At 44.5% G+C, this 24,141-nt stretch overlaps 1 protein-coding gene and 2 pseudogenes across 2 annotated transcripts in view; 1 reads left to right on the forward strand and 2 right to left on the reverse strand.

Moving 5' to 3' along the window:
• smpd3 (sphingomyelin phosphodiesterase 3) overlaps positions 1-24,141 on the forward strand; it is a 694,292-nt gene that overhangs the window by 24,856 nt on the left and 645,295 nt on the right. The gene's annotated exons all lie outside the window — the stretch shown is intronic.
• On the reverse strand, positions 21,705-21,877 carry LOC139279080 (U2 spliceosomal RNA; annotated as a pseudogene).
• On the reverse strand, positions 22,253-22,491 carry LOC139279127 (U2 spliceosomal RNA; annotated as a pseudogene).

Raw genomic sequence — 24,141 nt, forward strand, 5'->3', positions numbered from 1 at the left:
CCAGCACTCCCTCCACTTCCCACGGCACCTTCCCATGCAAGCGCAGGAGATGCAACACCTGCCCTTTTACCTCCTCCCCACTATCCAAGACCAAACACTCCTTCCAGATGAAACAGCGATTTACTTCTACTTCTTTCAATTTAGTATGCTGGATTCGCTGCTCACAATGTGATCTCCTCTACATTGGGGAAACCAAATGCAGATTGGGTGACCAGTTTGCAGAACATCTTCGTTCAGTCCGTAAGCGTTCAGTCCGTAAGCTTCCAGTTGCCTGTCACTCTCCACTCCACTCCACTCCCACTCATACCTCTCCATCCTCGGTCCTTACGCCTGCTTTTACTAGTCGTTAATATTTCACGGGCATTCGCTGGGCTGAAGTTGGGCAAATAGCCCAACTCTCCGTCCATGGAGGACCTTTTCCCGGGGATGCGGATGATCTATCAAGATAATTCTTGACAGATCGCAAGTTACAGGTTTTAGTGCATGCACACCTCGTACGCACCCATAGGGGCCGCAAATTACGGCCCTTAGTGTCAGGCTATCCTTTGTAATGAACAGAAAGTAACATCTAAGAAAGTGGAAATTATCCCAGGCTGTAACCCATCTTTTTTTCCTCTTTTGCTCAGTTAGTTTTTCTCTCTCTCATTGTTTCTCTCTTTCTCTAACCTTCAATTGATCTCACTTGCTCTGTCTCCTTTGGTCTTGTTCTTTCTCTTGGTCTTCCTTGCTCTCTCTTTCTCACGGTTGCCTTCTTTAATGCTCCTGATCTCTTTCTCTTTGTCTGCCTTTTTGTTGATTTCCCTTTTTCTGTCATCCTGTTTCTCTCTGTCCTTTCCCACCCCACGTCTCCTCTTTGAATTTGCCCAGGATGAAGTGCAGTATGATTTAATGCAATGTACCATCCATGCATGCTGGCCTGTCACTCCATGATTTTCTGTCCATTAAGAATCAAATTATGCATTGATTAGATAACCGACAGCTCAAATGTCAAAGCTTTTATTTCCAGAAATAAAGAGTATTTGCTAATTTGTTTTCACTTCCTAGCCCCTGTTTGTAATTGCTGGGTTGATGGTTTGATTCATGGAAGTTATAAATGATACAACGTGCAGTTTCAGACGTGGCCCATTAAGCAGAATGTGCCTGCTATCAGTACGTCAATAACATATGCCTCTAAGGGCAGCACTTTAATTGTATCTGCAGAGATCTCCATTTTATCAGTTTGGTGAAAGGCTACAGTAAATCAGCACAACAGAACTGAAAACTTAGTTGATGGACCAGATTATGCCTGAGTGGGATGCTCCTTGCACACGGTGCTAAGCCACTGCAAAGAAGGAGTCCATCTGATTCAAAATACATTTTTTCTCTCACTAATATTGGAGAGCGCAACAGGCGGAGTGTTACAAATAGGTTACTGATGGTTGCAGTGGGCATATGTATATGTGAAAATAGTGTCCATGTTTGTGAATGTGTTTGTAATGGTGCATAAAATATTTCTGTGAGCATCTATGCATATATGTTCATATGGTGTATATAAATTTCTAATTTATGTTTAAATAGCTACACTGCAAATACATTTCTACACAGTATGTTAATATATGGTATGATTTCAATGTGCACCGAATTACAGCTGTGTGCTGAGGGACACATGCTATGCATGTTTGCTTGTGTATGTATATATGTATATTCAGTATGATGAATGCCTGCGTGACATATATACTGTGATTTCAATACTTTTTCTTGTCCTCGGTATTGAAGTGTACTCTGGGATTCTTTGGCCCACAATTTTAATCCTTATCATTTGTGGATTTCAAAATGCCAAGCTAGAGAGGAACTTTTGTCTCGCATTGTAAGCCTTGCACAACAGGAGATGTCCATCAGTCACCTGATGGTTAGTCTTTGCATGGAGCATTCCGATTCATTCTCGTAGTCTACAAGTTCCATACCACTAGATCTCCCAAACCCAACAGTTCTGTTCCTAATAACTACTGATCTCACTTTACTAACTTCCACAATCCAACAAATTGCTCCCAAGTTTTATACCGCTACCTCCCCCAAACCCAACAGTAATGACTCTATTGCCTAACAACTATTACCTTAATGTCAGCTGTGGCTCAGTGGGCACCACTCTCGCCTTGGAGTCAGAAGGTTGTGGGTTCAAGTTCCCATTCCAGGGACTTGAATATCAAAAAATCTAGGCTGACACTCCAGTGCAGTACTGAGGGAGTGTTGCACTGTTGGAGGAGCCGTCTTTCGGATGAGACATTAAACCTGTCTGCCCTCTCATGTGGACGTAAAAAATCCCATGGCACTATTTCGAAGAAGAGCTAATATTTATCCCTCAATCAACATAACAAAAAAACAGATTATTTGGTTATTATCACATTGCTGTTTGTGGGAGCTTGCTTGTGTGCAAATTGGCTGCCACATTTCCTACATTACAACAGTGACTACACTTCTAAAGTACTTCATTGGCTGTAAAGCACTTTGAGATGTCCAGTGATCATGAAAGGCGCTGTATAAATCCATGTTTTTCTTTCTTTCTTAGTAATACTGACATCCACAACCGTTTTACAATTTCCAATCTTGCATTACTATCCTCCACAACTCTCTTTTTGTCTTGGCATGTTAGTTAGTATAGTAATAGGGTGCAGATAAAGGAAATCATAACATGTATAAAAGTCTCTCAAATTTAGCCCTGGTGTTTGCCGGAAACAAAGAAAAGCTGTAGCACCAACAATCGGATCATGGATTTCACATATTCTGTACATACTCCAGCAACCCTGATTAACACATTATTGACTGCATTTTATCTGAGGATTGGAACCATCTTGCACTTTGGCACTAACTATTAACAGCATGCATTCTTAGGTCAGATAGACTGAGGATTAGGTGCAGGAAAAAATACCCACTACACTTCCAACAAGCACTTTCAGACAGGTATGGGATGTGGTAGAATGAGTAAAGTGCCCTCTACTTCATCTCGTCAAATACTTCCAAGTCAGGACATGCTTTTTGTCTTGGTTTTTCCTCACATTTCTGACTTCTTTGGTCACGGTGACAAAAATGAAGTAGTTTTGGTTTGGTGGATGTTTCTTTAAATCCATCCATAGTACATAAGCAGTTTAAAAACTGGCTGAAATGCAACGTTTCATCAGTTGCAAGCTTGAGAGGTGAATAATGGGAAATTAAACAATGCTGTGTGATTGGTTCAGATAGTGTAGGACTAACTTACTTTGAAATGTAAGTGGTCATTTACTCAAACTCCAAGAAGTCCCAAAAGCTCTTTTGTTATAAGAAGAAAAAGAACTGTTCTGTTTGAATCGAGGGTCTCTTTGAAAATCTCTGAGAGAAAAAGCCAGTCAGTTTAAAACTTCCAGGAGATAACTTAGATTAAATCTGGCTCCGACAGTGATAAGAAATGTAATAAAAGCATGATATAAAAATTTTTAACAAAAGTTTAGCTTCATACTTAGAGTTACGATCCTCTTATTGTTTTTCCACTCGAGTTAGGTGGAAGGATTTCCATTGTAAATATATAGTTGTATTATACGACTGTTACTTATTCGCTTGTTCATCTTTTGTTAAATAAATTTACTTAATTGTTAAATAAGGTCGAAAGATCATAGAATCATACAGCACAGGAGGCCACTTGGCTCATCGCGTTTGCCAGCTCTCTGAAAGAGCTATCCAATTAGTCCCACTACCCTGCTCTTTCCCCATAACCCTGCAATTCTTTCCGCCTCAAGTATTTATCCAATTCCCTTTTGAAAGTTACTATTAAATCTGCTTCCACCAACTTTTCAGGGAATGCATTCCAGATCATCACAACTCGTTGCGCATTTGCCAATTACCTTGAATGTGTGTTCTCTGGCTACCGGCCCTCCTGCAAGTGGAAACAGTTTCTTCCTATTTACTCCATCAAAACCCCTTGTAATGTTGAACACAAAGATGTGACCCCCTGTTCACTCATTGAAGACGAGAGAGATTGCATGAGGGCACAGGGTAAGTCTAGTAGTTAAAAGAAATTGCTAGACAGGGTATTTTGCTTCATTATCTCAGGCATATTACCGAGAGTTTAATGAGATCTCAAGACTAAGATAGAAACTACTGAGTGACTAGGTATTGTTATGTCTCGAATAAAGCAATGTGACTGAGTACTGTCAACATGAGTAAGTGTGACCTTAGTCTCTTTATTCTAACTCCAGAGTGCTCGTACAGCATGGGAGACCTGCTTATATGCAGTGCTCCCAAGGGATGCTGGGATCCCTTGGGACTCCAACAGATATACCTTCTGGTGGCAGTAGAATGCTGGTTACATAGTGTTGCATACATAACATCACTCCCTCCCAAAGTCAATAGTACACTTATTTACAGGGTGAGACGATCTTGGGCTTTCCGCTCCCTAGTCAATTGTCTTGGTACAAATGCAGGTGCAGGTAAGTTGGTTGGTTCTTCACTGGGTTGCTGGGCAGCTGGCCTTGCTGGGCAGCTGGGGATGATGAGTTCAGTTTCGTGGTCAACCGTGATGTCGGTTGCCACTTGTGTGTGTGTCGGAGGGTCGAAGTTGGTGGTGTCCTCTTCAGGTTGCTCGTGGCTGTCTGTGAATCGCAGTTTGGTTTGGTCCAAATGCTTTCTGCAAGTTAGTCGATTTGCGAGTTTGATCTGAAACACCCTATTCCCTTCTTTGGCTATGACAGTGCCAGCAAGCCATTTGGGACCATGTCCATAGTTGAGTACAAATACAGGGTCATTGACTTCAATATCGCGTGACAAATTTGCGCGATCATGGTTCTTGCTTTGTTGATGCCGCCTGCCCTCGACATGATCATGGGGATCAGGGTGGACTAGAGAGAGCCTTGTTTTGAGTGCCCTTTTCATGAGCAGCTCGGCTGGGGGAACCCCGGTGAGCGAGTAGGGTCTAGTGCGGTAGCTGAGCAGGGCTCGGGACAAGCGGGTCTGCAGGGAGCCTTCCAACACGCGTTTCAAGCTTTGCTTGATGGTTTGGACTGCCCGTTCTTCCTGGCCGTTGGATGTGGGCTTGAATGGGGCAGATGTGATGTGCTTGATCCCATTGCGGGTCATGAATTCCTTGAATTCAGCACTGGTGAAGCACGGCCCGTTGTCACTGACAAGGTCATCAGGCAGGCCGTGTGTGGAAAACATGGTTCGTAGGTTTTCGATGGTGGCAGTGGACGTGCTTACAGACATTATTACGCACTCAATCCATTTTGAATAAGCATCCACAACAACCAAGAACATTTTGCCTAGATACGGGCCAGCGAAGTCAACGTGGATCCTAGACCACGGGTTTAGAGGGCCATGACCACAAGCTTAGTGGTGCCTCCCTGGGTGCATTGCTCAGTTGAGAGCAAGTGTTGCATTGGCACACACAAGACTCCAAATCTGAGTCGATGCCGGGCTACCACACATGGAATCTGGCTATAGCTTTCATCATTACTATGCCTGGGTGGGTACTGTGTAGGTTGCGTATGAACAATTCCCTGCCTTTCTTGGGCAAAACCATGTGATTAACCCGCAAAAGACAGTCCGCCTGTATGGACATTTCGTCTTTACGCCGCTGGAACGGCTTGATCTCTTCATGCATCTCGCTGGGACGCTGGACCAGCTCCCATGGAGGACACAGTTTTTTACAAGGGACAGTAAAGGATCCTGGCTGGTCCAGGTCCTGATCTGGTGGGCCATAACGGGTGACTTTTCGTTTCCAAATGTACCTGTCACCAAGAGTAAATCTGCAGGCTGTGCCATTTCCACCCCAGTGGTGGGCAATGGTAGCCAACTGAGGGTGTCAGCACAGTTCTCTGTGCCTGGCCTGTGGCGAATTACATAGTTAAATGTAAAAAGCGTGAGCGCCCATCTTTGGATGCGAGCAGAGGCATTGGTATTGATATCTTTGCTCTCTGAGAATAGCGATATGAGTGGCTTATGGTCAGTTTCTAACTCGATCTTAAGCCTAAACAGATACTAATGCATTTTTTTTACCCCGCAAACGCATGCCAGAGCTTTTTCAATCATGCTGTAGGCCCTTTTGGCCTTGGACAAACTCCTGGACGCATAAGCGACCAGTTGCAATGTTCCCGATTCATTTGCTTGCTGTAACACACACCCGACCCTGTACGAAGACGCAAAGCAAGCTTGCACTAAACATTTACATGAGTCATACAGAACAAGCAGTTTGTTGGAACATAACAGATTTCTGGCTTTCTCAAAAGCAGTCTCTTGTGATTTCCCCCATACCCAGTTATCTCCCTGGCGTAGCAACATGTGTAGGGGTTCTAGCAAGGTGCTTAACCCGGGTAGAAAATTACCAAAATAATTGAGGAGTCCGAGGAACAACCTCAGCTCCATCACGTTCTGTGGTCTCGGCGCATTCTTGATGGCCTCCGTCTTGGCATCGGTGGGTCTGATGCCGTCTGCCACGATTCTTCTCCCTAAGAACTCGACCTCTGGCACCAGGAAAAAACACTTTGAGCGTTTCAACCTGAGTCCCACACAACCTAGCCTACTTAGAACCTCTTCCAGGTTTTGCAAGTGTTCGATGGTGTCCTGACCTGTGATCAATATATCGTCCTGGAAAACCACGGTGCGCGGAACCGACTTTAGCAGACTCTCCATGTTCCTTTGATTAAAAATAGCCGCGTCTGCTGGAATCCCAAACGGGCATCTATTATAGATGAACAGACCTTTATGCGTATTCATGCAGGTGAGGCCTTTCGAAGATTCCGCCAGCTCCTGCGTCATGTAGGCTGAGGTCAGGTCCAACTTGGCGAACGTCTTTCCTCCTGACAGCGTGGCAAATAGGTTGTCTGCCTTGGGAGCGGTTACTGGTCCTGCAGCGAAAACCGGTTAATCGCTACTTTATAGTCCCCACAAATTCTGACCGTGCCATCGCCCTTGAGAACCGGAACAATGGGACTGGCCCACTCATTGAACTCCACCGGCACGATGATGCCCTCTTATTGCAGCCTGTCTAGCTTAATCTTCACTTTCTCTCGCATCATATAATGCACCGCCCATGCCTTGTGGTGAATGGGTCGAGTACCAGGAATCAAGTGGATCTGCACCTTCGCCCCCGAGAAACTTCCGATGCCTGGCTTAAACAACAATGGAAACTTGCTCAAAACCTGGGCACATGAGGCGTCGTCGACGGACGAAAGCACTTCGATGTCGTCCCAGTTCCAGCGGATTTTTCCCAGCCAGCTTCTGCCGAACAGTGTGTGGCCATCTCCTGGTACAATCCATAGTGGTAGTTCATGCACTGCTCTATCATAGGAGACTTTTACTGCTGCGCTGCCAATTACAGGGATCAGCTTTTTAGTGTAAGTTCTCAGCTTGGTATGGATAGGGCTCAGCTTGGGCCTGTGTGCCTTCTTGCTCCACAGCCTGTCGAAGGCCTTTTTGCTCATGTTGGACTGACTCGCACCCGTGTCCAATTCCATGGATACTGGAATTCCGTTCAGTTCAACTTTTAACATGATCGGTGGACATTTCATGGTGAAGGTGTGTAACCCATACACTTCTGCCTCCTTGGTTTGAGTCTCTAGTTCAGTTTGATCAGCCCTGGATCGGTCTTCCTCTGCAACATGGTGGTTTGCAGGGTTTACAGCTCATCTGCACATTCGCTGGAACTGTCCCATTGTTCCACAGCCTTTGCACGCATAGTGTTTGAAGCGGCATCGAAGATCACCTCCGCAGCGCCAACAAGTTGTCAATTGCCTGCATTAACTCTTGATGGCGGACTCTGAGTCAGCTGAGGTCATGCAGCTGCAGGCGTGTACGTTCTGCCATATGCATTCTTGCCTGCAAACGACATTACTTTGTATACAGTACTTGCCGAAACATCTTTGTGCTGCGAAATTTGTTTGGTGTTATCGCTGGTGGACATAAATGCCTGGGCTATCGTTATGGCTTTGCTCAGGTTCGGTGTTTCAACAGTCAATAGTTTGCGAAGGATAACCTCATGGCCAATGACGAGCACAAAAAAGTCTCTTAGCATTTGCTCCAGGAATCCATCAAATTCGCAATGTCCTGCAAGACGCCTTAGTTCGGCAACGTAGCTCGCCACTTCCTGGCCTTCAGACTGTTGGCATGTGTAAAATCGATACCTTGCCATCAGAACGCTCTCCTTCAGATTTAGGTGCTCCCAGCCCAGCATACACAGTTCTTCATACGATTTGGTTGTTGGTTTCACCGGAGCAACAAGATTCTTCATGAAGCCATAGGTTGTTGCCCCACAGACGGTGAGGAGGATCGCCGTTTGTTTGGCAGCGTTCACTCTCCTTTCCAGCTCGTTAGCCACGAAGTATTGGTCGAGTCGCTCCATGAAGCCCTCCCAATCGTCACCTTCTGAGAATTTCTCCAGGATACCAACAGTTCACTGCATTTTCGCGTGATGGTTCGTTATCTTGTCGCCAGTTGTTATGTCTCAAATAAAGCAACGTGACTGAGTACTGTAGACATGAGTAAGTGTGACCTTAGTCTCTTTATTCTAACTCCAGCGTGCTCGTACAGCATGGGAGGCCTGCTTATATATAGTGCTCCCAAGGGATGCTGGGATCCCTTGGGACTCCAACAGATATGCCCACTGGTGGCGGTAGAATGTTGGTTACATAGTGTTGCATACATAACAGGTATGTTGGACTTGTCCTTGAGTCTGATCCAAAACAAGAGAGCCCAAATAATCTAGAATAAGAAGGGTAGTAAAGACTCAAAAATATAACTGTCGTCTGAGTGGCTTTCTTAATGTGTGAGCCTAGTCAGTGATCAGTTAAGTAAGTACAGACCAAAGATCGAACCTGGATCACTTATTTTGGTATCACAGCAACTGGTACATTTATTCACTGGTCCATCAAGTGTGCCTGCAGGTCAAGTGTAGTGTTAAAGCAAAGGCCCCTTTATTCTGTCCCAACAATGTGCCTTAACTTCAACCAGTGTCCTGGCGAATCGAATAACTAGAACTGTAGATAGGGCTTTAAACTAATTAATGGGGGTGAGTGTTCAGGTGAAGGGAAATTTAAACAGTCAAAGAGAAAGGAGAAGGCAATAGTGCAGGGTAGCGATAGGGGTAATGATAACCAGAGTGTGACAGGAAGGGACAGAGCATATAAAGATAAAAGTGCACCAGAAAGTAGAGTCAGAATAGGGAAAAATGGTAAAAAGACAAAATTAAAAGCTCTTTATCTGAATGCACGCAGCATTCGTAACAAGAAAAATGAGTTCACGGCACAAATAGAAATAAATGGGTATGATCTGATAGCCATTACAGAGATGTGGTTGCAAGGTGACCAAGGCTGGGAACCGAACATTCAGGGTTATTTGACATTTCGGAAGGATAGGCAGAAAGGAAAAGGAGGTGGGGTAACTCTGTTAATAAAGGATGAGATCAGTGCAGTAGTGAGAAATGATATTGGCTCAGAAGATCAAGGTGTAGAATCAGTTTGGGTGGAGATAAGAAATAATAAGGGAAAGAAGTCACTGGTGGGAGTAGTCTATAGGCCCCCTAATAGTAGCTACACTGTAGGACAGAGTATAAATCAAGAAATAATGGAGGCATGTAAGAAAGGTACTGCAATAATCATGGGCGATTTTAATCTTCACATAGATTGGACAAATCAAACTGGCAAAGGTAGCCTTCAGGACAAGTTGGTAGAGTATATTCGGGATGATTTCTTAGCACAATACATTGAGGAACCGGAGCAGGCTATTTTAGATCTGATAATGCGTATTGAGATAGGATTAATTAATGATCTTATAGTAAAGGATCCTCTAGGGAAGAGTGATCATAGCATGTTAGAATTTCTAATTCAGTTTGAGGGTGAGAAAGTTGGGCCTTAAACTAGTGTCCTGAACTTAAATAAAGGCAATTACAAAGGTATGAAGACAGAGTTAGCTAAAGTGGACTGGGAAAATAGATTAAAGGGTAAGATGGTAGATCAACAGTGGCAGACATTTAAGGAAATATTTCATAACTCTCAGCAAAGATATATTCCAGTGAGAAAGAAAGACACTAAGAGAACGATTCATCCGTGGCTAACTAAAAGGAAGTTAAGGATGGTATCAAATTGAAAACAAAGGCATACAATGTTGCAAAGATTAGTGGTCGGCCGATTGGGAAATGTTTAGAAACCAGCTAAGGATGACTAAAAAAATAATAGAGAGAACATACATTACAAAAGTAAACTAGCAAGAAATATAAAAACAGACAGTGAGAGCTTATACAGGTATATAAAAAGGAAGAGAGTAGCTAAAGTAAATGTTGGTCCCTTAGAGGATGAGACTGGGACTTAATAATGAGAAACAGGGAAATGGCAGAGACTTTGAACAAATATTTTGTATCGGTCTTCACAGCAGAAGACACTAAAACATCCCAATAATAATAGATAATCGAGGGGGGGAACTTAAAACAATCACTATCGCAAGAGAATAAGTACTAGGCAAAGTCCCCTGGATCTGATGGCCTGCATCCTGGGGTCTTAAAAGAAGTGGCTGCAGAGATAGTGGATACATTTGTTGTAATCTACCAAAATTCTCTGGATTCTGGAGGGGTCCCAGCGGATTGGAAACCCTCAAATGTAATGCTGCTATTCAAGAAAGGAGAGAAATAAAAAGCAGGAAAGTATAGACCAGTTAGCCTAACATCTATCATTGGGAAATAGCTGGAATCCATTATTAAGGAAGTAATAGCAGGACATTTAGAAAATCATAATACAAGCAAGCAGGGTCGACATGGTTTTATGAAAGGGAAATCATGTTTGACAAATTTGCTGGAGTTCTTTGAGGATGTAATGAGTAGGGTAGACAAAGGGGAACCTGTGGATGTGGTGGATTTGGATTTCCAGAAGGCATTCGATAAAGTGTCACATAAAAGGTTACTGCACAAGATAAGAGCTCACGGGGTTGGGGGTAATATATTAGCATGGATAGAGGATTGGCTAACTAACAGAAAACAGAGAGTTGGGATAAATGGGTTATTTTCAGGTTGGGAAACTAACTAGTTGGGTGACGCAGGGATCAGTACTGGAGCCTCAGCTATTTACAAGCTATATTAATTACTTGGATGAAGGGAGCGAGTGTAATGTAGCCAAATTTGCTGATAATACAAAGATAGGTGGGAAAGCAAATTGTGATGAGGACAAAGAATTTGCAAAGGGATAGAGGTAGGTTAAGTGAGTGGGCAAAAATTTGGCAGATGGATTATAATGTGGGAAAATGTGAGGTTATCCACTTTGGTAGGAAGAATAAAAAAACAAATTATTATTTAAATGGAGAAATATTACAAAATGCTGCAGTACAGAGGGATCTGGGGGTTCTAGTACATGAAAAAAGTTAGCATGCAGGTACATCAAGTAATTAGGAAGACAAATTGAATGTTGACTATTATTGCAAGGGTAATTGAGTATAAAAGTAGGGAAGTCCTGCTACAACTGTACAGGGCGTTGATGAGACCACACCTGGAGTACTGCGTACAGTTTTGGTCTCCTTATTTAAGGAGGGATACACTTGCATTGGAGGCATTTCAGAGAAGGTTCCTGAGATGAAGGGATTGTCTTACTAAGAAAGGTTGAGTAGGTTGGGCTCTTACTTATTGGAGTTTAGAAGAATGAGAGGTGATCTAATTGAAACATATAAGATTCTGAGGGGGCTTGACAGGGTAGATGCAGAGAGGATGTTTCCCCTTGTGAGAGAATGTAGAACTTGGGGGCATAGTTTCAGAATAAGGGGTCGTCCATTTAAAATGGTGAAGTAGAGGAATTTCTTCTCTCAGAGGGTTGTGTATCTTTGGAATTCTCTACCCCAGAGAGCTGTGGAGGCTGGGTCATTGAATATATTTAAGGTGGAAATAGACAAATTTTTGAATAGGGGAGTCAAGGGTTATGGGGAGCGGGCAGGAAAGTGGAGTTGAGGCCAAGATCAGATCAGCCATGATCTTACTGAATGGAGGAGCAGGCTTGAGTGGCCAGATGGCCTACTCCTGCTCCTATTTCTTATGTTCGTATGTTCTAACCTAGAACAGCATGCTTTGCTGCAACAGTGTAACACTTACATTTCCCATACCAACCGTCCCTGTAGCCTCTCTGAGTCAGACCAGCAATTTGCTGACAATTAGTGTTGAGTTGTGGGCAGTTTTGTGGGATGGTTACGTGGCCACTGGGAGCTGAGTTGAGACAATCCAAACTCATTTCACACAGTTGGCAGAAAAAGATTTTCGTTGCATCAATCTGAACTGGATTCAAATGCAAAATTTCAAGATGACTGCACCACCAGTTTCAAGTCATAAGGAAATTAAACTGTTGGTGAAAAGAGTACCTCAGGATCATTACTGGGAGGTCAAATGATGCAGCCCATCGTGCTGCGATTATTTCACTATGTGTCATCATGGTCACGTAAATGAAGTGATGCATTGCTTTATTTACTTGACCATGATGGCACAAATAACCCATTCCAGGAGGACGGGTTCAGTACCTGAGACTTGTCCCGTGTTCTCTCCCAGGTTGCTGCCTGACCCGCTGACTGGTTCCAGTGTTTTCTGTTTTTGTTTCAGATTTCCAGTATCTCACCAGAGGCAGCAAACTCGGTGCAGCAATGTTAATTGTTTACTGTTGTTTTTTTGTTGTTACTGGTGCTTTGGAATCTGTCTAGAATGTAAATGGGGCAATATTATTATTAAAAATAATGATTGCATTTATATAACGCCTTTCACGCTGAACACTCAAAACACTTTAGTCAATGAACTACTTTTTCAAGTGCAGTGACTTGTAGTTTCAATATGAATAGAGCAGCTTATTTGAAGCGATCTGTATAATATAACGGAGTAACTACTTGTCCTAAGACAAATAGTCACCAACTCCTCCCGCCCCCCAGCGCAATTTACACAAACCCTTTTCTGCGCATGCGTCCTCCTCCCCGACGCCCGATCCGAAACTGGAACCAGCCCCGAACACCACGTTGCAGCCCCGAGCCTCAACGGCACTTTGAGTGAAGAGTGTGGGAGGCGGGGTGAGATAGTGAAGAGTCAAGCGGCACCGTAAAGTACTTCGTAAGGAGAGAGACACGGGGTGGAGAGAGTGAGCGAGGGAGGAAGAGAGAGATGGACCGGGGGGAAAGAGAGAGAACTTGGGGTGGGGGGAGAGAGACTGGGGTGAGCTTGGGGGGAAAGAGAGAGAGACTGCGGGGTAGGGATCGACTGGGGAGAGAGAGAGAGAGAGACGGGGGGGGGGGGAGAGAGAGAGATAGACTGGGAGAGAGAGAAAAAGCGCTTGGGGGGAGAGCGTAGGGGAGAGAGGGAAGCGGGTCAGCGGAGAGAAAGTGAAGAGTCAGGCGGCATCGTAAAGTGCTCCGTGAGGAGCGAGGGATAAACTGGGGGGGGGGGGGAGAGATTGGGGTGAGAAAGAGAGCTTCGGGGGTGGGGGGGAAGAGAGAGAGAGAGACTGGGGGGAGGGGTGGAGAGAGATAGGGGAAAGAGAGACTGGGGAGAGGAGGGAGAGACTGGGGAGGAGAGAGAGCGAGCATGGGGGGGAGAGAGAGAGCTTGGGGGGGGGAGAGAGAGCTTGGGGGGGGAGAGAGAAAGAGAGAGCTGGGGGGGAGAAAGAGAGAGCTGGGGGCGGGGGGGAGAAAGAGAGAGCTGGGGGGGGGAGAAAGAGAGAGCTGGGGGGGGGGAGAAAGAGAGAGCTGGGGGGGGAGAGAGAGCTTGGGTGGGGGGAAGAGAGAGCTTGGGTGGGGGGAAGAGAGAGAGCTGGGGGGGGGGAGAGAGAGAGCTGGGGGAGGGAGAGAGAGAGCTGGGGGAGGGAGAGAGAGAGCTGGGGGAGGGAGAGAGAGAGCTGGGGTGGGGAGAGATAGACTGGGTGGTAAGAGAGAGCTTGGGGGGCTTAGAGAGAGAGAGAATGGGGAGAGAGAGAGAGAAAGCTTGGGGAGAATGAGAGCTTGAGGGTGGAGAGAGAGAGAGAGAGAGAGAGAGAGCTTGGGGGGTGAAGAGAGAGAGTGGGGGAGTGATAGAGCTTGTTGGGGGGGGGTAGAGATAGAGAGACTGGGGGTGGGAGTGGGAATCGGAGGGGAGAGAGGGAACTCGGAAGATGCATCACGTTCTTCTAACCCCCTGGTGCGTGCAAGCTCGGTGCGTGTGTTACAAGGGACAGCGTTGCGGTGGATGAAATCCAGAAGTCACGACACTGTCACTATTCACTTCATACCCAATAAACCTGTTAACAATCCGCACACAATGCCCCAGCTATGGCGAGAGGGGGGGAGGTAAGGTCATGCATTTGCGCTGGGGTAAGGGACTTAAGCTGGTGGAGGCAGCACTTGCGCTTGTGTAAGGGACTTCGGCTGGGGGAGAGATACACATGCTGGGGTAAAGATCTTCAGCTGGCGGAGGCAGCAGTTGCCCTGGTGTAAGGGACTTCGGCTGGGGGAGGAACTTCGACTGGAACTTGGTGGCTTTTGGGGAGATCTATCATCTGTGACTTTTGAATTACAAACTGGAAAGTCAGTCAGAACTTGGGTTGGGCGGCTCTAGTTACACATTCCAGAGGAACTTCAGAGTGTGGGTTATCCTCGAAGGGGACCAATCAGCAGTAGGTCATGTGAAAATGGAGAGCCAATTAGAGAAACAACTGCCTTTCAGTTAGTACAAATAGACGCATCCATAATAGAAAGAGACTAAGGTGATTCTCTTCAAGCAAGATGTCACATCAGCTAGAACTGAAAGGTGTAACAAGAGCTTCTCAATTAACACAACCAGTCCCAGGTTAACAGCTTATATTCATCCTAATTGGTTCATTAAAATGAAATCAGATACATATTTAAAGAAAAATAGAAAATGCTGGAAATACTCAGCAGGTCAGACAGCATCTGGGTTGATGATCCTTTGTCAGATGCTGCCTGAGCTGCTGAGTATTTCCAGCATTTCCCGTTTTTATTTCAGATTTACAGCATCTTCATTACTTTGTTTTTGTATAAATATTTAAAGAATGCTTGTTATGGTCAGTTAATCACTGATATATTGTTATAAGGAGTGAGAGCCAATAAACCAGTCAGTGTGGCTGAGATACACAGTGGTTTGAGATGATACCTGCCACAAGGTTTGACACTCTGACCTCCCTTATCTAATCATTAGTTGTAATGCAAGATAACAATAACTTGGGAGTATGTCTAAGACCAGGAACACAAGGGGGGAGGGGGGAAGGGACTTCTGGTTTTATAGTATACACATCCACCAGAAACTTGACAGTTGCCTGACAATCTGGCACAATAAACTGTGTATCTGAGTGAGGGAGAGAGAAAGAAAGAAGTTTAGCGAGAGTTAGTCTCCTTTGTACACATTTTATATGTTTGAATGCGGCACCGATCCCTGTTGGCATTGCCAAATAAACTAGCCAAAATCCAGATACTATGATCATCACACATCATACCTATTGCAGTTGATTAATACGCTGTTCTCTCACCTTTGGGATTTGGCTTCCAATCACACCTAGACTGATGGGAACTTAATATATCTTTTCTTTCTTTCTTTCGCTCTTTCTTTCGCTCTTTCTCTTGCTCTCTCTCACTCTTTCGCTCTCTTTTCCTTTTGCTCTCTCACTCATGCTCTCTTTTTCTATCTTTCTCTCTCTCCTGGGTAATGAAATGATTTGGAGCAGTTTCGGCCTACTTCAGTTAGTGAGCTCACACCATAAAATAGCTTGTAATTTTGGCAGTCTCAACATGATGGCTGGTCTTGGATACGGAAACAGGGCGCAGTGAGGGGTGATTTCTGAGACTGAAGGGGTATGGAGTCTGTGCACTGAGTTGATGGTGTTGGATTTTTTTTAAATTCAGTAACCAAGAGGAAGTAAATCAGAAAGCAGTGTTGTTGTGATGCTGAACATGAGTTTTAAAATCCTGAGGATTGTAGGAGATGGGGAAATTATGCAGGGTAAAGAGTTCTATATTCTTTATGTGCTTGGAAAGAATGAGTAAGAGTATGGGACTATGTCATGAGTTATTATTTCAAAACAGTTGTGATCTCGGAGAGGGTGGATGATATATGCAACAACATATTGGCAGCTTAGAAGAAGCAAGAGAGGTAAGTTCAGAGGAACAGCATCTGTAGCATTATCAGTAAGAGAGAGAGTGACATGAAAGGTTAAGACAGGAAGAGTGATTGCCTGTCAGATGACAAGCTTTCTCACATCCCATCTAGGAGTGTGAGAAAGGAGTTAGCAGACTCTTCGCAGCTTTGCCTGTGTCATTAAATTGATGCAATTGGATAAGCAGAACTTGGTTGATGGGATTGGATACATTCTGCCTGTTCAGTTGGGGTCGGAGTTGGATACGCTCTGGGTGAATAGGATGGATAGGTGGTGCCTGTACTGCTGGTGAATGGGATGGATAGGCTCTGCCTGTACTGCTGGGTGAATGGGATGGATAGGCTCTGCATGTACTGCTGAGTGAATAGGATGGATAGGTGGTGTCTGTACTGCTGGATGGATAGGCTCTGCCTGGACTGCTGAGTGAATAGGATGGATAGCTGGTGCCTGTGCTGCTGGTGAATGGGATGGATAGGTGGTGTCTGTACTGCTGGGTGAATGGGATGGATAGGCTCTGCCTGGACTGCTGAGTGAATAGGATGGATAGGCTGTACCAGTACTGGGTGATTGGGATGGATAGGCTCTGCCTGGACTGCTGGGTGAATAGGATGGATGGATTGTACCAGTACAGCTGGGTGGATAAGTTATAATTATTTTGTAAATTAAACTTGTAGAAAAGAATTAAGTTGCCTGGTTGGAGTGGGCCTCCGCTCTTGAACTCAATAAAGTTGCCTTTCATCTTTCCTTCAAATTTAAGATTTCATTTGTCCTGGGGCTAAGGACGGTGCACAATACAAATGCATTCCTTAAATGCAAATATGTAAGCCCCTAACGGTGGGGCGGGCAATAATCAAGAGAATAATGGAGGCATGTGAAAAAGGAACGGCAGTAATCATGGGGATTTTAACCTACATATCGATTGGTAAAATCAAATCACACGGGGCAGCCTGGAGGAGGAATTCATAGAATGCATACGGGATTGTTTCTTAGAACAGTATGTTACAGAACCTACAAGGGAGCAAGCTATCTTAGATCTGGTCCTGTGTAATGAGACAGGAATAATAAACGATCTCCTCGTAAAAGATCCTCTCGGAATGAGTGATCACAGTATGGTTGAATTTGTAATACAGATTGAGGGTGAGGAAGTAGTGTCTCAAACGAGCGTACTATGCTTAAACAAAGGGGACTACAGTGGGATGAGGGCAGAGTTGGCTAAAGTAGACTGGAAACACAGACGAAACAGTGGCACAATTGAGGAACAGTGGCGTACTTTTAAGGAGCTCTTTCATAGTGCTCAACAAAAATATATTCCAGTGAAAAGTGGTAAGAGAAGGTATAACCAGCCGTGGATAACCAAGGAAATAAAGGAGAGTATCAAATTAAAAACCAATGCGTATAAGGTGGCCAAGGTTAGTGGGAAAATAGAAGATTGGGAAAATTTTAAACGACAGCAAAGAATGACTAAGAAAGCAATAAAGAAAGGAAAGATAGATTACGAAGGTAAACTTGCACAAAATATAAAAATGGATAGTAAAAGCTTTTACAGATATTTATAACGGAAAAGAGTGACTAAAGTAAATGTTGGTCCCTTAGAAGATGAGAAGGGGGATTTAATAATGGGAAATGTGGAAATGGCTGAGACCTTAAACAATTATTTTGCTTCGGTCTTCACAGTGGAAGACACAAAATCCATGCCAAAAATTGCTGGTCACAGGAATGTGGGAAGGGAGGACCTTGAGACAATCACTATCACTAGGGGGGTAGTGCTGGACAGGCTAATGGGACTCAAGGTAGACAAGTTCCCTGGTCCTGATGAAATGCATCCCAGGGTATTAAAAGAGATGGCGGAAGTTATAGCAGATGCATTCGTTATAATCTACCAAAATGCTCTGGACTCTGGGGAGGTACCAGCTGATTAGAAAGCAACTAATGTAACGCCTCTGTTTAAAAAAGGGGGCAGACAAAAGACAGGTAACTATAGGCCGGTTAGTTTAACATCTGTAGTGGGGAAAATGCTTGAATCTATCATTAAGGAAGAAATAGCGGGACATCTAGATAGGAATAGTGCAATCAAGCAGACGCAACATGGATTCATGAAGGGGAAATCATGTTTAACTAATTTACTGGAATTCTTTGAGGATATAACGAGCATGGTGGATAGAGGTGTACCGATGGATGTGGTGTATTTAGATTTTCAAAAGGCATTCGATAAGATGCCACACAAAAGGTTACTGCAGAAGATAAAGGTACGCGGAGTCAAAGGAAATGTATTAGCATGGATCGAGAATTGGCTGGCTAACAGAAAGCAGAGAGTCGGGATAAATGGGTCCTTTTCGGGTTGGAAATCGGTGGTTAGTGGTGTGCCACAGGGATCGGTGCTGGGACCACAACTGTTTACAATATACATAGATGACCTGGAAGAGGGGACAGAGTGTAGTGTAACAAAATTTGCAAATGACACAAAGATTAGTGGGAAAGCGGGTTGTGTAGAGGACACAGAGAGGCTGCAAAGAGATTTAGATATGTTAAGCGAATGGGCTAAGGTTTGGCAGATGGAATACAATGTCGGAAAGTGTGAGGTCATCCACCTTGGGGGAAAAAAAACAGTAAAAGGGAATATTATTTGAATGGGGAGAAATTACAACATGCTGCAGTGCAGAGGGACATAGGGGGTCCTTGTGCATGAAACTCTTTTTGGATCCTTGTGCATGAATCCCAAAAAGTTAGTTTGCATGTGCAGCAGGTAATCAGGAAGGCGAATGGAATGTTGACCTTCATTGCGAGAGGGATGGAGTACAAAAGCAGGGAGGTCCTGCTGCAACTGTATAGGATATTGGTGAGGCCGCACCTGGAGTACTGCGTGCAGTTTTGGTCACCTTACTTAAGGAAGGATATACTAGCTTTGGAGGGGGCACAGAGACGATTCACTAGGCTGATTCCGGAGATGAGGGGGTTACCTTATGATGATAGATTGAGTAGACTGGGTCTTTACTCATTGGAGTTCAGAAGGATGAGGGGTGATCTTATAGAAACATTTAAAATAATGAAAGGGATAGACAAGATAGAGGCAGAGAGGTTGTTTCCACTGGTCGGGGAGACTAGAACTAGGGGGCACAGCCTCAAAATACGGGGGAGCCAATTTAAAACCGAGTTGAGGAGGAATTTCTTCTCCCAGAGGGTTGTGAATCTGTGGAATTCTCTGCCCAAGGAAGCAGTTGAGGCTAGCTCATTGAATGTATTCAAGTCACAGATAGATAGATTTTAACCAATAAGGGAATTAAGGGTTACGGGGAGCGGGCGGGTAAGTGGAGCTGAGTCCACGGCCAGATTAGCCATGATCTTGTTGAATGGCGGAGCAGGTTCAAGGGGCTAGATGGCCTACTCCTGTTCCTAATTCTTATTTTCTTTTGTTCTTACTGGGTAATAAAGGTTGTATCCACATTAAACTTGCCTTTGTGGAAGAGTTGAAAATCTTCAGTGTGGGGAGCGGTCAGATGACTTTGGTACAGTTGACTTGATCTGAGAGAAAGTATTTTATTTATAGATAATGAAATAGTTCACCTTGACTGAATCCATAAAATTCAATTTCTTTATTGCCAATACAAGATGGGGACATCACAGCTGATTCTGATCCTGTTTTCACCTGATATACATAATAGTAATAATAATAATAACTTGAATTTATTAGCTCCTTTAACATTCTAAACATCCCAAGGAGCTTCACAACAGTGTTACAAGACAAAACAGATAAATTTGAACAGATCAAATATGACACCTAGGTTGTGAATAGTCTTGTTCACCCTCAGATTGATGCTAGGGAGAGGGATGGAGTCAGTGGTTAGGGAACGCAGTTTGTGGTAGGAACCAACGATAATTGCTTTGGTCTTCCCAATATTTAATTGGAAAAAATTTCTGATAATCCAGTACTAGATGTCGGACAAGCAATCTGACAATTTAGATACCAAGCAGGGGTCGAGAGAAGTGGTCGTGAGGTAGAGCTGAGTGTCATTAGCGTCCATGTGGAAACTGACTCTGTGTTTTGGATGATATCGCCAAGGGCAAACATATAGATCAGAAATAAGAGGGGGCCAAGGACAGATCCTTGGGGGACACCAGAGGTAATGATGCGGGAGTGGGAAGAGAAGCCATTGCAGAAGATTTTCTGGCTACGATTAGATAGATAAGAATGGAACCAGGCAAGTGCAGTCTCACCTAGTTGGACATTGGTGGAGAGGCATTGGAGGAGGATGGAGTAGTCAATTGTGTCTAAGGCTACAAACAGGTCCAGAAGGACGAGGAGGGATAGTTTACTTTTGTCACAGTCACAAAGGATGGCATTTGTGACTTTGATGAGAGAAGTTTTGGTACTGTGGTAGGGGCGAAAACCAAATTGAAGGGAATCAAACATTGAATTCATTGAAAGATGGTCATGGATTTGGGAGGCGACAACTCGTTCAAGTACTTTGGACAGGAAAGGGAGGTTGGAGATGCCAAGTAGCAAGCGAAGTGGGGTCAAGGGTTGTTTTTTTGAGGAGAGGGGTGATGACAGCAGATTTGAAGGAGAGAAGAACAGTACCTGAGGAGAGAGATCCATTAACAATGTCGGCTAACATGAGAGCTAAAAAAGGGAGTTGGGTGGTCAGCAGTTTAGTGGGAATAGGGTCAAGAGAGCAGGAAATGGGTCTGGTGGACAAGATGAGTTTGGAGAGATCAAGAGGGGACATCAAAGAGAAACTCGAGAAAGATATGAGTTTAGGGCTAGGGCAGGTGGGAGCCTCAGATGAAGTTTAGCCCTGTGGGCTAGGTGAAGGAAGGGAACTTGCAGAAGCAGCTGAGTGGATGGTCTCAATCTTTGAGACAAAGAAGTCCATGAGCTCCTCACACTTGTTGTTGGAGGTGAGTATGGTGGAGACAGGGGAGAGGGGTTTAAGGAGATGGTTAGCAGTAGAGAATAGTAGCCGGGTGTTATTTTTGCAATCCAGAATGATCCTGGAATAGTGACCAGTTTCTCTAGACAAGAGTAGGAACTGATAGTGTTTTATGTGTTCCAGCCAGATCTGGCGGTGAATGGTTAAACCAGTTGTTCGCCACATCTGTTCAAGTCTGCGCCATTTTGACTTGAGGGAGCGAAGAAGAGGGCTGTACCAGGAGAACAGCCAGAGTGGGAGAGAGTAATCATTGCAATAGGTACTAGGGCATCAAAGGTGGTAGTGAGGGTGTGGTTGAGCAGATTGGTGGCTGCAGAAATGTCATTGTTAAAAGAGGGCCAAAGGTTGGACAGTTTGGAGTGGATAAGTGCAGTTGTAATCGAGTTTGAAGAGAGTTTTTTCCAGGGGCGGATGCAAAAGGAAGTAGGTTTGGATTGGGGAAAGGGAATGTGGGTTGAGAGCGATACGAGGAAATGGTCAGAGATGGCTTTATCTTTAATTGATACGGTTGGAATAGCAAGGAAGTACTGGAAGTAATTAAGAGCAGCAACTATGGTTAATGTTTTCCTGTTCCTAGACCAAGGGATTTTTTTTAATTTTATTTTTTTTTAATCCAATTTCGTTCCAGATCAACTCTAACGCCAAAGATCACTTTGCGCCAATGTGTTTGATCTTAGGCCAAAAGGCCGAGAGGCGAAGTTGCACCGTTCCTGGAAATATTGCAATACCAGGTCGGTGCATGGAGTGGACGGGGCATGCCCCTGATCCAGCTCCCTGTCCAAAAATCAATTCAATATCATGTCCCCATAGGGGATATTAAACTGATAAGAACAGATACTACACTTGATCTTAGATAGACCAAGGGATGTTTTTTTTTGAAATTCGTAGCCAATCGTTCCAATTCTTTGTCAAATCACAAACGCCAGAGGTCACCTTGGGCCCATTCAAGGATCACTCTGCGCCAATTCTCTTAGCCAAAAGGCCTAGAGCCACTGCACCGTTCCTGGAAGTACTGCAATACCAGGTTCGTGCCATGGAGGTGGATGGGTCAGGTCCCCCACACACCTCCGTGGAGGTGGATGGGTCAAGCCACCCCACCCACCTCCTATCCAAGGGATTTTTTTTTTTTTTTTGAAATTCGTAGCCAATCGTTCCAATTCTTTGTCAAATCACAAACGCCAGAGGTCACCTTGCACACGCCAAGGATCACTCTGCGCCAATGCTCTTAGCCAAAAGGCCTAGAGCCACTGCACCGTTCCTGGAAGTACTGCAATACCAGGTTCGTGCCATGGAGGTGGATGGGTCAGGTCCCCCACACACCTCCATGGAGGTGGATGGGTCAAGCCACCCCACCCACCTCCTGTTTCCAAAAAAGCAAGCATATACCTTCCTGATCCAGGGAGAACCACCCAGAGGTCATGGTGGCTACTCCCCTGTCAGGTCAGTTACGCATGATCTTAGCCAAAAGGCCGAGAAGCGATCTATCCAAGGGATTCTTTTTTTTTTTTTTGAAATTCGTAGCCAATCGTTCCAATTCTTTGTCAAATCACAAACGCCAGAGGTCACCTTGCACACGCCAAGGATCACTCTGCGCCAATGCTCTTAGCCAAAAGGCCTAGAGCCACTGCACCGTTCCTGGAAGTACTGCAATACCAGGTTCATGCCATGGAGGTGGATGGGTCAGGTCCCCCACACACCTCCGTGGAGGTGGATGGGTCAAGCCACCCCACCCACCTCCTGTTTCCAAAAAAGCAAGCATATACCTTCCTGATCCAGGGAGAACCACCCGGAGGTCATGGTGGCTACTCCCCTGTCAGGTCAGTTACGCATGATCTTAGCCAAAAGGCCGAGTACTGAAGGCAATTATACCATGCTGCTTGCATCCAGCTGAGATTAACTAACTCGGTAGAGATTGGGAATCAAACCTGGGACCTCCTGGTCTGTATGGCTGGGTAGTACACGATGCAATGTCTTCCTCCATGAAGTTAACAGGAAGCTAAGTTAATATATTTTGTAAGCAGCATTAATTGTTTAAATATTTCAATCCCATCTACTTTAACAAAAAAAGGGGTGAAATTGATCATGGTCAGCAGTACAAAATTGGCAATTGCGAATCGGCCGCCCATTTGAAGTCATGGAACAGAAACTCGAGCGGGGTAGATTCGCTATTGCCCATTTTGCACTACTGCCAAAAACTGATTTCACCCCCAAGCAGTTTGTGTTTTTTCAAATGGTGTAAATTGAAAAATGTTCTGTGCATTTACTGTTTGAACTTTATATGAATCGATTTTGCACACAGTACCTTAACTACTTTTCTAGTGCCATTGTATAGTATATTTAGTATAAAGTAGTGCCCACAGCCCAGATCTCTGGGGGAAAAGGCAGCAACCATGGACATACCCATAGTGGTCAGACCAAATAGACCAACGAGTGAAGGAAGCACGACAAAAATTAAGAAATGTAACTGCACGCATTACATTTTGATCACACAAGCAGGAAATCTATAAGGGTGCATTCATATTCTGCAGATTGAGCATTAGTGCAAAGCCACTTCAAACTGACACTAAACTTGGACTTTAAATTGGGTGTCAAGGCCCAACTCTGCAGCAAAACAGAGTGAAATTGCCTCTTTCAGGAAATTTCACTCAGCTTGGTTCAAGTGTCTGTTTGTGCCCTGGTAGCTGATTTAGGCTTCATGCACGTTGTACTGCAGCACTGAAGCAAAGCCACACACCTTCACCCTGGCACTATGGTTGCAGTGTGAATGCCATCCGAAGAAATCTAGAATCCAAGGCCACACAACATTGAAGGCGTCACTGGCTGAAGAGGCCCAAGAAATTGAATGCAGTAAGATGTGTTAAAAGTTGTTACTAGGCAACAGTCTTTCAAATTATACAATGTGAAATGTACAACAGAGAAAATAGTTTCTGATCCTAATGGATTGAATTCTGAGAAGCAAAAGGACTGGGTTACATTAAGCAGCAGCTGAAATCTCGAGCAAGGTTTCAGCATACTTCAGAAAATGCACAAACTGCAGAGGTTTAGAATATTGCAAGTTAGCAGTTAACCATTTAGCGGAATAGCTACAATTACAGATCATTATTGTGTTCCTAGTCAGTTTTTCTATCTGG

The sequence above is a fragment of the Pristiophorus japonicus genome, chromosome 13, assembly GCF_044704955.1.
Source record: "Pristiophorus japonicus isolate sPriJap1 chromosome 13, sPriJap1.hap1, whole genome shotgun sequence".
Classification (NCBI taxonomy): Eukaryota; Metazoa; Chordata; class Chondrichthyes; family Pristiophoridae; genus Pristiophorus; species Pristiophorus japonicus.